The sequence below is a fragment of the Heptranchias perlo genome, chromosome 5 (assembly GCF_035084215.1).
Source record: "Heptranchias perlo isolate sHepPer1 chromosome 5, sHepPer1.hap1, whole genome shotgun sequence".
In the NCBI taxonomy this organism is placed as follows: Eukaryota; Metazoa; Chordata; class Chondrichthyes; order Hexanchiformes; family Hexanchidae; genus Heptranchias; species Heptranchias perlo.
Genome location: NC_090329.1, coordinates 30,738,115 through 30,754,268, shown reverse-complemented (window position 1 = coordinate 30,754,268; position 16,154 = coordinate 30,738,115).

Here is a 16,154-nt window from a genome sequence, read left to right as displayed (position 1 = left end):
CAAGTCATTAGATGTATTCAAGAAGGAGATAGATATATTTCTTAATGCTAAAGGGATCAAGGGATATGGGGAAAAAGCGGGAACAGGGTACTGAGTTAGATGATCAGCCATGATCATTTTGAATGGCAGAGCAGGCCCGAATGGCCGAATGGCCTACTCTCGCTCCTATTTTCTATGTTTTCTAGGTTTGACATTCAGTGGCATTATCATCGCCGAATCTCCCGCCATCAACATCCTTGGGGTTACTATTGACCAGAAACTTAACTGGACCAGCCACATAAATACTGTGGCTACAAGAGCAGGTCAGAGGCTGGGTATTCTGCGGCGAGTGACTCACCTCCTGACTCCCCAAAGTCTTTCCACCATCTACAAGGCTCAAGTCAGGAGTGTGATGGAATACTCTCCACTTGCCTGGATGAGTGCAGCTCCAACAACACTCAAGAAGCTCGACAGCATCCAGGACAAAGCAGCCCACTTGATTGGCACCCCATCCACCACCCTAAACATACACTCCCTTCACCACCGGCACACCGTGGCTGCAGTGTGTACCATCCACAGGATGCACTGCAGCAACTCGCCAAGGCTTCTTCGACAGCACCTCCCAAACCCGCGACCTCTACCACCTAGAAGGACAAGAGCAGCAGGCACATGGGAACAACACCACCTGCAAGTTCCCCTCCAAGTCACACACCATCCCGACTTGGAAATATATCACCGTTCCTTCATCGTCACTGGGTCAAAATCCTGGAACTCCCTATCTAACGGCACTGTGGGAGTACTTTCACCACACGGACTGCAGCGGTTCAAGAAGGCGGCTCACCACCACCTTCTCAAGGGCAATTAGGGATGGGCAATAAATACTGGCCTTGCCAGTGATGCCCACATCCCATGAACGAATAAAAAAAAACACAAGAACACAGGAATGTTTAGGAAAAGAAAAAGGACATTTGGCCCAAGAAACTTATCCTGTTTTTAACAGATTAGATATAAGAAGCATAAAACTGCATAATAGAATATGGAATAAATGTTCAGATTGTAGGAAACAAAGGCCTTGAAATTATGCTGTGGGATACTAGTAATCAACACTTAAGATGTTTGCCTGAAATTTCTTTTTACATTGTTTTAGCAGAGGTGCTAACCCATGTAAAGTAAATAGGTTAATACCGCCATTAAAATAGCAGACAAACGAGCTTTAGATGAGGCCATTATGTGTTCATACACTGGTACCTCATGGCCAAAAACCTTTATAATAACTGAGAGGTATTTCAAACTGAACTTTTGGAAATAGGCATTGGTTACTCACAGTAATCGCTGGATATAACTGTTTATTAATCCAGCCACCAACATAAAAGCACTAGAGAAATACATAACAATGGAGTAGATTTTTGTCTTCACCAATTCTTGAGTGGTCTCTGGTGGAACGGATTGCCTGTTCTTTATAGAACCCGCCCAATTTTCATTTCACTGATTTCAATGGAATGCAAATTAGGTGATCTACAAAGGGCAGGCAATCCATTCCGCCAGATGACCACCCAAGCAAGGAAGGCAAAAGCCTACCCCAATGAGACCAATATGCCAGTAAAGTGCCCAACTCCTGAGGTTTTCTCTGGCAGAATTACAAAGCCATGACTATAATACCAAAGCAATCAGCTATCCTGAGAGGAATGGGGCGAGGCTATTTTGTTGGCTGCACTCGTAGATTTTGATTGACATCCTACAGCAGAGCTTGCGATATGATTTCACATACAAACCAGTTACCCCCCTAACTTTTCTCCATTTCACTGAGCTCTATCGCTCCCTCTCTTTCTAGCTGCACAGGTTTCAAAATAATATAACAAAATCATATTGTTTACAATGGGAGGCAGCTGCTGGACCATGTTGATTTAACCTCTCTTTGGCACTTGAAATGATGTGTCAACCTCAGATAATGTCCTGCAGAATTTTAGACTCTTTCCTGATCACTGCTTAAATTTTTGTCTGACTTTCCAATCATTTATATATTTGATCACTGTTTGCAGTCCTCCTGCAAATTAAAACAATTCCCGGTGAACTTGTAAGACATATATGATGAACGTGGGTTAAAAGTAGCTTGATGTGCAATGCTATTATGCTTTTGTAATATTTTCAAAAGTACTTACTTAAATTTCCAGGAAAACTAAAGTAAACGTAAAATACTAAGTCATAAACAACCCTTCCATGAAAAATAGAAACAGAAAATGCTGAAAATACACAGCGGGTCAGGCAGCGGCTGTCACAGAAAAGTGATTTGGGTGTGTCCCCTGATCTGATGATTTAAACCTGAAAGACTCATTATTTTTCTTTGCAAATGCTGATAACCTGTTGTACGTTTCCAGAATTTTCTGTTTTTATTTTCGATTTCCAACATTTGCAATTTTATTTTTTTATTTGCCCTTTTTTTCTCAATATAGCTCCCCCTCCCCACCCCACAAAAAAATATCACCTCAATTGTTAGCCTTCCCCTAATTGACTCTTGTTGCATTCTTGTGGCGAGCAGCAGCCAGAAAATTCCAATGTCGAAAGCCAGGGAAGCAGCTTCCCCCTCCACACTCCCGCAGCTGTGTACCTGTTGCCTCCTGATGTTCAGGCTCAAGGCCCGGCCTGGGCGATGGCTTGCACATAGTCAGTGCTTGGACCATGCAAATAGCTCACGGCATGAAAAACACAGACAAAGGCACAGGGCACCCAGATGGAAATCTAATAGATTCAATATACAAGTATTCGTTTGCTAGGTACTTTAGACCATGTGTCACACTTTCTTCCTTGAAGTCAGCAAATTTGTTTGCTGCTGTTACTGCTCCTGAATCAGAAGCTTAAATTATATCATCAGGATAGCATATAGAGTTACATAGAATTTACAGCACAGAAACAGGCCATTCAGCCCAACTGGTCTGTGCTGGTGTTTATGCACCACACGAGCCTCCTCCCACCCTACTTCATCGACCCCTATCAGCAAATCCTTCTATTCCTTTCTCCCTCATGTACTTATTAAGCTACTCTTTAAATGCATCACCTGCCCCTTAAATGCATCATAAGAAGCTCAGAGTCCTCATTTATTTATTTGATCTGTATCTATACAAAGTAGCCCATATTATATTGTGAAAGTTATTTTACAACAGAGGAAACATTGCAAGAATAATGGGGGAAAAATTGGATAAGGGTCCATTCTGGGCGATGGTAGCACCATGCACTAGCACCCCGTGCTCGACGGACCCTCCGCAGGCAGCATGTGAACTTTGTGTTGCCTGATACTTACCATGAAATCTCCGTGCAGCAAGCATAGCCCTCACTGCTGAGAGGCTGCACGGGGAATGAGGAAGTTGGAAATGAGGCGTGGACAGCGCACGTCATCAGCTGCCTGCACCACTTAGAAGGGAAAATGGCATCACGATTAGCTGCACCAGCAAGAGAGCGGGCACCAAGATTCTCGATGTTTTGGAGGCCCTGGTGGAAGGCGTGGACCAGAGGAGGGCAGCCATGTACCCACAGGATGGCCAGAGACCGTCTAGACTACAGCTGCGTAGGCATTGGCAGGCCATGGCACAGGAGGTGAATGCGAGGAGCACTGCACCACACACGTGGGTACAGTGCCGCAAGAAATTTAATGATTTGACACGAGTGGTCACAGTGAGTGAATGCAAGTGTCAAGTGGCACATCCTACCAACTGTACCAATACTCCATGCACTACACCTCCCGTCACCCACCCACCAACAAACACTGCCATCCATACACAATTCTGCATCTCACCCACACATAATAACACACTTGCAAGCCACCACTCAAGTCACACAAACTAGCAGCTATTCGACCATGACAGGCACATCACCCACACACCTTGCAGGACACTCACTGACACACTGTCCTCTGTCTTGCAGGAGAAGGTGGCACATAACACCTGGCAGCAGGAGGGACCTGAGGCTGGACAGGCATGTCTGCATGTCCTCACCCCTCTAGAGGAGACGGTGCTGCGGATCATTGGGTGGGCCATCGCTGCAGCCGTGACAACGTGCCACGCTGGAGGTCCCGATCAAGGGGGTCTCTGCATATCTAAAGCTCCTTCTCCTTTTCCACATCTCCCTCCTCCCATAATCTTTTCTGACTCACGTTCTGCACATGCTGTCAGCACGCACCTCTTACTTGCTCCTCTCCCCACTCCACAACTCAACCTGATTCCCTTTGTCATTGCAGATACCCAAGAACACGTGATGGCACCCAAGGAGGAGGAGGAGGAGGATACTGAAGCCACACCGTCACTCGATCTGACACTTGCTTCCACCAGCTCAGAGACTGACACTGCGCGTCCTTTAGAAGTTAGGTTAGAGGAGAGATCTGCACATGGTGAGACATCGAGCACAAGTGCTCAGGAGCCGGGGTGGAGGGAATGATACCACAGGAGCCAACTCGCCAGAGGGCGAGGTCTCTCACTAGTTCTGCTGCAGAGGGGTCAGATGAGGACTTCGATGGGCCAGACTACAGAAGACGGCTGATGGGCGTACACCACCAAATGCTTGGGGCACTGGAAAGCCTGTCAGAAAGCCTGCGCACAATGAGAAGGGGCATGGAGGAGTCCAGCTCCAACTTGGCGCAGGGCTTTGCTCAGAGCTTGGAGCCCATCCTTTCCAACATGGAACGGGTGGTCACCTCCATCAGAGCACCTGTGGAACCCACCATGATGCAGCGTCTGATGACTGATGTCACAGTTTCCATTGCAGCACAAACATCTGCCATCAAAGGTCTGACTGCTGCATTTGCAGCTCAGACTGCTGCATTTGCAGCTCAGACTGCTGATATCGTGGCTCTGGGGACCACTGTGGATCGGGGCTTCCAGGGCATCACGGCACTCCAGCAATCCGTTCTCCAGCCGATCACCAGGAGTGCTGAGGCGCCGCCCCGGGAGAGTGGCAGTGGCGCCATGGCAGTCGGACCTGCTGTCCTCCCTCAAGACAACAGCATTCCTGCTCCTACCCCTGCCATTCCGCCAGTGCCCATGTTGTTGCCTCTCGGCCAGCCAGGCTAGACTGCTGCAGACCATGCTGAGATGGTGCAGTCTGAAGCCGGCCCTCCCAATCCAGGTCTGCTCGAGGTCGTCCTCCAAGGCCATCTGGATGTTCCTCCATTGAAAGCCAGCAGCCTTCCACCACCCATACTCCAGCCACTGGGGAAGTACCTCATAGGAGCACTAGGGTAGGTAAAGGCACACGGACAAAAGGCACTAAGAGAATGCACAAGGGTGAATAGTTCTGTTATGTTTGCATAATTTCATTTATTCATCCATAAATGAGAGTTTGATTTTGCATTTGGTGGTGGTTTTTATTCATGCAATGAGCTGAGAGGGACACCAATGTGTAATCTGATGGAGGGCGATTTGATTGTCTTGTGGGAGGGGAAAGGTGGGGAGTGTAGGACTGTTGGTGAGTTGGGGGATGTAGTTCATATTACTGATAGCGGGCACGGGCCACGCGAGCACACACAGCCCTTGCAGACAAGGCGTGTGGTTCCTGCTGCACCCTTGCGTTTTCCTCCACCTCCTCTTCCGGCTCCACACCCTCCTCCTGCTCCTCCTCAGCCTCTTCCTCCTCCTGCTCCTCCATCTCTTCCTCCTCAGCCTCCTCCTCCACCACCTCTGGCTTAGGATCTTCTGCAGTCATTGGTGGCAAAGGCTGGTCCCTCATGATGGCGAGGTTGTGCAGCATGCAGCAGACCACCACGAATCTGCCCACCCGCTCAGGGGAGTACTGCAGGGCTCCTCCAGACCGGTCTAGGCAACAGAAGTGTTGTTTGAGGAGGCCTATCGTCTGCTCCACGATGTTGCGTGTGGCAGCATGGCTCTCATTATAGGCCTGCTGTGCACGTGTGTGTGGATTCCTGACCGGTGTCATGAGCCACGTCGTGAGGGGATAACCCTTGTCACCCAGTGGCCAGCCTTTGACTTGCCGAGGTGGGTGAAAGATAGCTGGCACGTTGGACTGGTGCATGACAAAGGCGTCGTGACTACTCCCAGGGTAGCGGGCATCGACCTCCATGATTCGATGCGTGTGGTCGCACACCAGCTGCACATTCAGGGAGTGGACGCCCTTTCGGTTGAAGAAGACAGTTGATGTGCGGGGTACGCAGGGCAATATGTGTGCAGTCCATGGCACACTGCACCATGGGGAAACCAGCAATGCGAGCGAGCCCCCGTGCTCGCTCGTTCTGATTGTCTCTGTCGAGAGGGAAGGTGATGAACCTGTTCCTCATCTCGTACAGTGCGTCTGTGACCTTTCTTATTCAGCAGTGCACTGCATACTGTGAGATGTTGCACATGTCGCCAGCAGAGGCCTGAAATGCTCCTGGGCCGTAGAAATTCAGCACCACGGTGACCTTCACAGCCACAGGCAGTGCTGTCCTCGCCCTGCTCTGAGGCTGCAGTTGTGGCCGCACCAGTTGACAGATCTCAGTGACGGCTTCCTTGATGAACCTCAGGCGTTGGATGCAATCCTCCTTGGTCATGTTGAGGTAAGAGAATTGATCCCTGAAGTCCCTCATTGGGTAGGGCCTCCTGCTCAGTGCCCTGCGCCTCCTCGTCCTCCATCTCCTCGCAGCTTGACCTGCTGGGCGTGGCCTCTCTGCACTCTCCCAGTCGTGCTCAATGCCCAATGGGAGCCCTAGCAGACCGCCCATGGTTGGCAGGAATGTTGTTCCACAGGGTTGTAACTTTCCAACCTGTAAGGCAATACCTGCCAAAGCATTCTCAAAAGCAATGCAGGAACTCTCAATAAGAATAGGGAGCTTCAAAAAACACTTCCTACTCCTCCACCAGCCAGAAGCAATAATCCAGCAACTAACCTGCAACACCTGCATGGCCCTTTAAATAGCGCTGGTGGGGGGTCCTTCAGGCACTGTAAGAAACGTTTAGATGGTTGGGGATAAGACTGTGCGTTGAGTTGAGCGTTAAGGGCCAAAATTGTGTGTATCACTTTAAATCAGCGTTGCACACTGATTGCAGCCATTTTCTCCCTACTTTACATGCTTCCAGCATTCGGGATTAGCGCTAACTCCTATACCAAGATGGCATCTGGCGCCGTCACGCAGGAAACGTGTGTGCGCATCCAAGATGCCATCCTGGATGTAGGAGGGGCCGTGTAGTACCGAAACAACAGGCACTACACGGCCCAATTTAGCGCCCAATGTTCTTATAGTGCACTGTTGACATGTTACAAACATTATGTAGTAAACATGAACAATATTATCAAATAGGGATTAGTATACTCAATTGGGTGAAAGTAAACAAAAGACAAAGATCATTGGTCCCACTGGCCGGGACCAGGGGAGTTGCATTCTTAAAATCGCAGCTCTGAACTTACCGCCCTGCTCCTGCTCCCAATACGCCCGCCGTGATTTCCAGCTGCTCCTGAAAGTGGGTGGCCAGAAAATCAGCTTGTATCAGGCAAGCGCATCATTTCGGCCTGCAGTTCAGGGTCCTACGATGTGCACAGGACCTCAGTGCAATTCAGGCACCAGCGGGCAGAGCGTGTCCCAAACCCACTTTGCCCATTGGTACAAGGTGTGGAGCGGTCTAACCAAAGGCCGCTCACAAAAAGAGCAAAATAAGTCTCTTCCGCAGCTAAATCAAAGGGTCCAATCATAGAGACCAGACAGAGTTGGGATGCCCTATAGCAAAAAGGTGGCTCGATCACCACAGGCCACTGGAGGAGTTAAGAGGGCCAAAGGTTTTGCACCAACACCAGTGAGCAGAAATGAGTAATTTTAGATTGGACAAAACAGATAAATATCCTTTTCATGACTTGGCATCCTTGTCTGGCAAATGTCTTCGTTATATGTTCAACTGATTTCACCCAAGAGAATTAGGGTGAATTGTGGGTGGAGGGAGAGATTGATGACTTCTCACCTAAATGCCATGTCAACATTAATGAAAGAAGAGGCATATTAGAAATAAAATCAATGTGGTATAATATGGTACTGAATAACAGACCTGTGAAACCCCTGTCATGCTTCCCTACAAAGTAGCAATTTGTAGATTAATACAATTTAGTTAATATCAGAGAAATATAAATTTATATAAGGCAAGCATCCATTGGAATACTTTGAGCAACATTTGACAAAGTCTTTCCAACTGACTATCATTTCCATAATTCCCTAACTCTTGAAAAAAACCTATTCGGGCTGGATTCTCCTCCCATTGGGGTAGAGCAGGACTTCCGTCTGCCCACATGACTCCACCCCTAACACACTCAAATTTGCTTAGAAGGGCTTCATTCATTATATGGTACATAATTACATCAGTAGAAGACACAAAAAGCAAACCAAAAATAGTGGGGAACCAAGGGGTAAATGAGAGTGAGAAACTTAAAACTGTTAATATCAGTAGAGAAAAAGTACTGGACAAACTAATAGGACTAAAAGCCGACAAATCCCCTGGGCCTGATGGCCAACATCCTAGGGTTCTAAAAGAGGTGGCTGCAGAAACAGTGGATGCATTGGTTGCGATCTTCCAAAATTCCCTAGATTCTAGAATGGTCTCAGTGTATTGGAAACATAGGAACATAGGAATATAGGAACAGGAGTAGGCCATTCAGCCCCTCGAGCCTGCTCCGCCATTTGATAAGATCATGACTGATCTGTGATCTAACTCCATATACCTGCCTTTGGCCCATATCCCTTAATACCTTTGGTTGCCAGAAAGCTATCTATCTTAGAAAGGTAGAAAATGTAACACCGCTATTCAAGAAAGGAGTGAAAGAGAAAACAGGGAACTAGAGGCCAGTTAGCCTGACATCAGTCATCGGGAAAATGCTGGAATCCATTATTAAGGAAGTGGCAGCAGGGCACTTAGAAAATCATAATATGATTAGGCAGAGTCAACATGGTTTTATGAAAGGGAAATCGTGTTTAACAAATTTATTAGAGTTTTTTGAGGATTTAACTAGCAAGATAGATAAAAGGGAACCAGTGGATATAGTATATTTGGATTTCCAAAAGGCATTCAATAAGGTGCCACATAAAAGGCTGCTATACAAGATAAGGGTTCATGGGGTTGGGGGTAATATATTAGCATGAATAGAGGATTGGTTAAAGGACAGAAAACAGAGAGTAGGGATAAACGGGTCATTCTCAGGTTGGCAGGCTGTAAGTAGTGGGGTGCCACAAGGAACAATGCTGAGGCCTCAGCTATTTCTAAACTATATTAATGACTTAGATGAAGGAACTGGGTGTAATGTATCCAAGTTTTCTGACAATATAAGCTAGGTTGGGAAAATAAGCTGTGAGGAGAACACAAAGAATCTGCAAAGGGATATAGACAGGTTAAGTGAGCGGGCAAGAAGGTGGCAGACGGGGAAATGTGAGGTTATTCACTTTGGTAGGAAGAATAGAAAAACAGAATATTTTTTAAATGGTGAGAAACTATTAAATGTTGTTGTCCAGAGAGATCTGGGTGTCCTCGTACAAGAAACACAGAAAGTTAGCATGCAGGTAAAGCAGGCAATTAGGAAGGCAAATGACATGTTCGCCTTTATTGCAAGGGGGTTGGAGTACAAGAGTAAAGAAGTCTTGCTACAATTGTACAGGGCTTTGGTGAGACTGCACCTGGAGTACTGTGTTCAGTTTTGGTCTCCTTATCTAAGGAAGGATAAACTTGTTTTGGAGGTGGTGCAACGAAGGTTCACTGGATTGATTCCTGGGATGAGAGGGTTGTCCCATCAGGAGAGATTAAGTAGAATGGGCCTATACTCTCTGGCGTTTAGAAGAATGAGAAGTGATCTCATTATAAGATTATGAGGGGACTTGACAGGGTAGATGCTGAAAGGCTGTTTCCCTTGGCTGGCGAGTCTAGAACTAGGGGGCATAGTCTCAGAATAAGGGGTCGGGTATTTAGGACTGAGGTGAGGAGGAATTTCTTCACTCTGAAGTTCGTGAATCTTTGGAATTCTCTACCCCAGAGGGCTGTGGGTGCTGACTCATTGAGTATATTCAAGGCTGAGATCAATAAGTTGTTGAACTCTAGAAAAATCAAGGGATATGGGGATCAGGTGGGAAAGTGGAGTTGAGGCCAAAGATCAGCCATGATCTTCTTGAATGGCGGAGCAGGATCAAGGGGCTTACTCCTGCTCCTGTTCCTCATGTTCGTATGTTCTTAATGGCAGCATAAAACTAGTGGCCATTGATTTGCCACCACTGAGAGGAAGGGAAATTGAGTTGTACAGCATTTACAATGCCGGAGCTGATTATAGGACAAGCATTCAAGGGGCCAACAGGAACCTTGGCAGGGTTGGGATGGGTGTGTTCCTGGAAAACTCCCCAATAATAGGAAGAGGATGGTGGGAATTTCTGTGAGCATGGGGCAGGCGAACGCACCCCAAGTGCCCAAATTGGCGCTTGCATACACCTACCCACGCTAATGAGTTGCCTTCCAACTGACCCTGCAAACTCTGGTGGAGATCGCCACTGGGATCGTGACCTGAAGATTCAGCGCCATTTTTTTCAAAGGAGTTTAAAGCTGCTATTAAGAGAATTGGAAAGAGGTATGCGACCTTTCAAGGTTTGGACCAAACAGTTCTGTTTTGGAGTGGGCTGTCTGGAAAATTGTAAACTATGTACCAAAATTCTATTTTTTTGAATAAAAGACAATCTTTCTATTTAATTATTTGTCCCTTTCACCCATCACCCCTGAGCTCGCTGAAAAACATTGGAATTCTCTCCCCCGGAGGGCTGTGGGTGCTGACTCATTGAGTATATTCAAGGCTGAGCAAAGCCTCAATTTTAAAATTCTCATTTTTGTTTTCAAATCCATCCATGGCCTCGCCCCCTCCCTATCTCTGTAACCTCCTCCAGCCCTACAACCCTCCGAGATCTCTGCATTCCTCCATTCTGGCCTCTTCCTCATCCCCAATTTTCTTTGCTCCACTATTGGCGGCCGTGCCTTCAGCTGCCTAGGCCCTAAGCTCTGGAATTCCCTCCCTAAACATCTCCGGCTCTCTTCCTCTCACCCTTCCTTTAAAATGCTCTTTAAAACCTACCTCTTAGAACAAACTTTTGATCATCTGTCTTAATATCTCCTTATGTGGCTGGGTATCAAATTTTGTTTGATAATGCTCCTGCCTTGGGACATTTTACTATGTTAAAGGGACTATATAAATGCAAGCTGTTGTTGTTGTTTTCTCGTGATGTATAGAAATTTGATGCGGAAGAATGAATTTTCAACATCAACAAAGCAAAGTTCAAAACTTCTCACACCTCAATCCCATCCCCAGTCTGATTCGTCTTGTTGCTTCAGCAATTTGGATTGATGTCATGAGGAGATTCCCTTTGAATGAATCTCTGCACAGCCTGGGGCTGTTTTTTTACTTTGAAAGAGTGTGAAGGAAGATCACGTGAAACATTAATTTTCAAAGGAACCCTATAATCCAAGGTTCAAAATGAATACCAGTAACAGTTCAAAAATTAATCTAGACGAATATACTGTGGCTGGTTATTGATTTAAATGCCACATTAGCTGGGTAAAAATGATCTCTAATTAATGAGACATTCCTTAAAAATCAGTAAGTTACCTAATTATTCCAGCTGATTACCAATTATAAGGAATCTTACAACACCAGGTTATAGTCCAACAGTTTTATTTGAAAATCACAAGCTTTTGGAGCTTTCCTCCTTCGTCAGGTGTGTCACCTGACGAAGGAGGAAAGCTCCGAAAGCTTGTGATTTTCAAATAAAACTGTTGGACTATAACCTGGTGTTGTAAGATTCCTTACATTTGTCCACCCCAGACCATCACCGGCATCTCCACATTATGATTACCAATTATCCAGTTTAACCCTGGAATGCACAGCCTGAAAGGGTGGTGGAAGCTGATTGAATAGTAACTTTCAAAAGGGAATTGGATAAATACTTGAAAAGGAAAAATTTCCAGGGCTATGGGGAAAGAGCAAGGGAGTGGGATTAATTGGATAGCTCTTTCAAAGAGCCGGCATAGGCACGATAGGCCGAATGGCCTCCTTCTGTGCTACATCATTCTATGATTCTATGAACCCTAAGAATGACAGTAGTTCAGTGGGATTTTGTACTCCGTAATCTGCCCATTTTTTTATTTTTGTCACATATTATGACACTGAAGAATCACTGAATACTAATAATAACAGTGCTACTGAGATGTTGGAGGTAACTTTACATATGTAACATCAAAGTAGTAATAATAAAATATACACTTTAAAAATCCTGCATTCGAAACATGTTTTAAAAACTTTACTTCTTTATCTGTCCTCTCTTCCCCATTATTTTATCTTTGTCCGATAAGCTTTTATTCTGTTACTAAATTTCCCTTTATAGCAATGCCTCTAGCGTTTCACCATCCATTGTGGAGCTGGGGCCAAAATTAAAAATATAGATAGATCTCAGTCATTTGAATGCTCAATTAATTTGCCTGAAATTCCTCTGCTTGTGGCTTTAGTGGAGGTGTTACCCTAGCGGAGAGACAAATTCACATAGATACCTGGATAAATAGAATCTACATCACAGAAACAGGTAATTTGAACTGGTCTTGGGCAAGCCAAATTAGCACTAATACTGTGGAGGACGAATTCCTGGAATGTATATGAGATGGTTTTCTAGATCAGTATGTTGAGGAACCAATTAGGGAACAGGTTATTTTAGATCTAGTATTGTGCAATGAGAAAGGGTTAATTAATAATCTTGTTGTAAAGGAGCCCTTAGGCAAGAGTGATCATAATATGATAGAATTCTTCATTAAGTTTGAAAGTGATATAGTTCAATCTGAAACTAGGGTCTTAAGTCTAAACAAAGGAAACTACAAAGGTATGAGGCGCAAGTTGGCTGTGGTTGATTGGGGAACTACATTAAAAGGTATGACAGTAGACAGGCAATGGCTAGCATTTAAATAATTAATACATCATTAGCAACAAATACATATTCCTTTAAGGTACAAAAACCCAACAGGAAAAGTGGTCCAACCGTGGCTAACAAGAGAAATAGTAGAAATAGTATTAGATCAAAGGAAGAGGCATATAAAATTGCCTGAAAAAGCAGTAAGCCTGAGGATTGGGAGCATTTTAGAATTCAGCAAAGGAGGACCAAGAAATTGATAAAGAAAGGGAAAATAGAATATGAGAGTAAACTAGCGAGAAAAATAAAAACGGACTGTAAAAGCTTCCATAGGTATATAAAAAGGAAAAGACTGGCGAAGGCAAATGTGGGTCCCTTACAGACAGAGACGGGAGAATTTATAATGGGGAATAAGGAAATGGCAGAGAAATTAAACAAATACTTTAGGCTCAATTTTGCTGTGAAATTGCGGGTGCGTCGGGGGCAGGGGGGGCTCCGACAATTGGGGAAATCCTGTTCGGGTTCGAAACCCGCTCCAACCCGTAGACTTCTGAGGTCCCCACTGACGCGTCTGGGTGTGCGCGCGCCTCCCGAATGCGGAAGTCCCACCGACAATTAAAGTCGGCGGGATGATACTTGAAACAGTTGTTTAGTTAAACTACTTAATTTTCTCCACATTGAGGCGGGGTGCGATTTTGAAGCATCCTCAGCATGTTTTCCGTGCTGTGGGAAACATTCCATGTTGCAACAGACGTGTTTCAGCCAGCAGCCAGTGAGACATTCAAATGCTTAATTGACAGATGGGGAGCAAACGTCACTTATTGCAACAGGGCACTCAATTCTTTCAGACAAAGTTTTGGCTGCGAGATCTTTGGGCTTTCACTGCAAATTCTTACTTTCCACTGAAAATTCTTCGGTTCACACATATTTAACTACTTTGCGGAACCTCTCAAACTCATACCGTCAGCATGGGGTTCACCACTACATCCGAGGACGAGCAACATCACCAACCTTGCCAGGCACGGCATCCACCTCCACCACTTGGAGTTCCACAACACAGTGCTGCGCCACAGGCATCTTCACAAGAGCACAGAGGACAACAACAGAGAGGGGTGCCGCTTGAGGAGGCCCCGTCCACATCTGCGACCCACATGGAGTAGGAGGCGGAGGAACCCATGGGCAGATCAGCAGCTCACCTGGCTGCTCGTGAGGCCAGGGAGTCATTGATATGTGAACGGTTCTCCTAACATCAGACAGTGTGAAGAGTCCAGTCGCCACACCACCTGGAAAGAGCAGCGCCCACACCAGCCCCCCCACCGCTCCCTGCACAGAACAGTCCTGCAACTACATATACACGCACTGTAAAGTGACCCAATGGGTGGCATCAAGTGTCGCTGTTCATGGTGAACCTCATGAAAGGGGCTTATCACAAAAGCCAATCAAGAATGACCAAGATGTGGCAGCAGTGGTGACAATCATAAAATTTAATGTCACTTTAACAAAAACTAAATATAAATGCAAAACATGACAGCCTGTCAAACACTCTTGTGCATCCCCTTCATGCTCACAAAAGCTTTGCCTTTCTCTTACGACTACTTCTACGTGGTGCATCCCCTGTGGCTGCAGCAGAGGTAGTGGCAGGTTGCTTATGTTCATGGCTGGACTGCTTAGATGTTTTCGGCCCAAGCCCTCTGGGTTTTGGAGCCTGTGAGTGCCCCGCCAAAGACTGCTCCATCTGCACCTGTGCAGGGGCAGAATCGGCCATTGTGGGTACTGGTTGAGAGGGGGGCAACGGGTGAGATGTGGGAGCGTTTTGAATGGCGTCCCCACTTCCATGTCCCCTTTCGCCATCATCCCTCCCCTGGACCAGGGCCGCATCACTCCTACCACCCTGCTGGACGACAGTTTGGAGGACATGTGTGATGCCTTATAAGGCCAGTGCTAGTGTAACTGTCTGCCTGTTTAAGGCGGCAGAATGTTGTTCAGCCTGAGTCCGAGTGGCCGTTGTCAGGGCCAGAATGGACTCATTTGTGAGCTGTGCTTGAAGGTCAATGGAGGCTAACCTTCTCTCCATCACAGACATTCCCGCACTTAACTGTGACACTATCTCAGGGAGTTGCTCACGTCCCTGTGACACTATCTCAGAGATGCCCTCACGTCCCGGTGACAGTATCTCAGAGATGCCCTCACGTCCCAGTGACAATATCTCAAAGATTCCCTCCTGTACCTGTGCCACCATTCCACTCATGCAGGAGTTGGACTCCTCCATCCTCTGCGCTATTGTGGAGAGTGCGCGTGGCACCTGTTCCAGCACCTCGTAAATGTGCTGCTGTCCATCGATCATTCTCCTTTTAAAGGATGGCCCCCAGGGTTCAGCATCTGCATCCAGCTGAGCAGAGCCTGGAGAGGAGTGCTCCCACCGACGCGGACTCTCCACAGCTATGCCCCTGCCACCAGTGTCTGCTTGTGCTCACATGTGTGGCAACTCACCAGGTGCCAACCCAACTAGCTGAGGACTAGGACCCACCGGGGTATGAGCATCTGCACTGGTGGATGGCTCACTAAGATGTAATGGCAGGTCCTCTGAAGAATTGCCCTCTGCCATCACAGCGGTTGCTGAAGGCCCTGTAAAGAACAGAAGGCAATATTAAGCATCATCACAGATGTGTCATGTTACGATGATAATACTGAGGTGCTGAAGATGGCAATCATTGTTAACATCAATTCATATTGTGTGTGCCGAATATTAAAGTTCTGTCACCAGACATTTGTTGGGTGCCAGTCTCAACGTCCCCGACGGGCAGGCACTCGAGGGTTCGGATGAGCTCCAGCGCCTCCTGCACCGCGACTGTGAGGTCGATGATTTGTTGCGGCCCCCCCTCCGGTCCTCGTCCTCTCCTTGCATTCTGAGCTCTCTACTCCTATAAGGGGAGAAAGTACAGACGTGTGAGTGAGTGATGCTGAAGTGGCCAACTGATGAATGCATTGGTTTGGGTGAGGCTGACCGTGAAAGAGATGCACCAGAGGGTGAGTATGAAACAGAGCCATCACAATGGATGAGGATTGGGGTGAGTGGTAGTGGTGGGAAGACTAATAGGGAAGTGAGGAAGTGCTTAGGAAGTGCAGGTAAGTTGAGGGTGAGCCTTAAGTGGGTGTGAGGTGTGATGTGATAGAGTAGTGTTGGCAGTGCAGAATGAGTTGGTGGGTGGGGGCGGTGATGAGAAAGACGGAATGAGTAAGTGAACTCACTTCGGCTGACCTAGTTAGGTCATTGAAGCGCTTCCTGCACTGGATCCAGGTG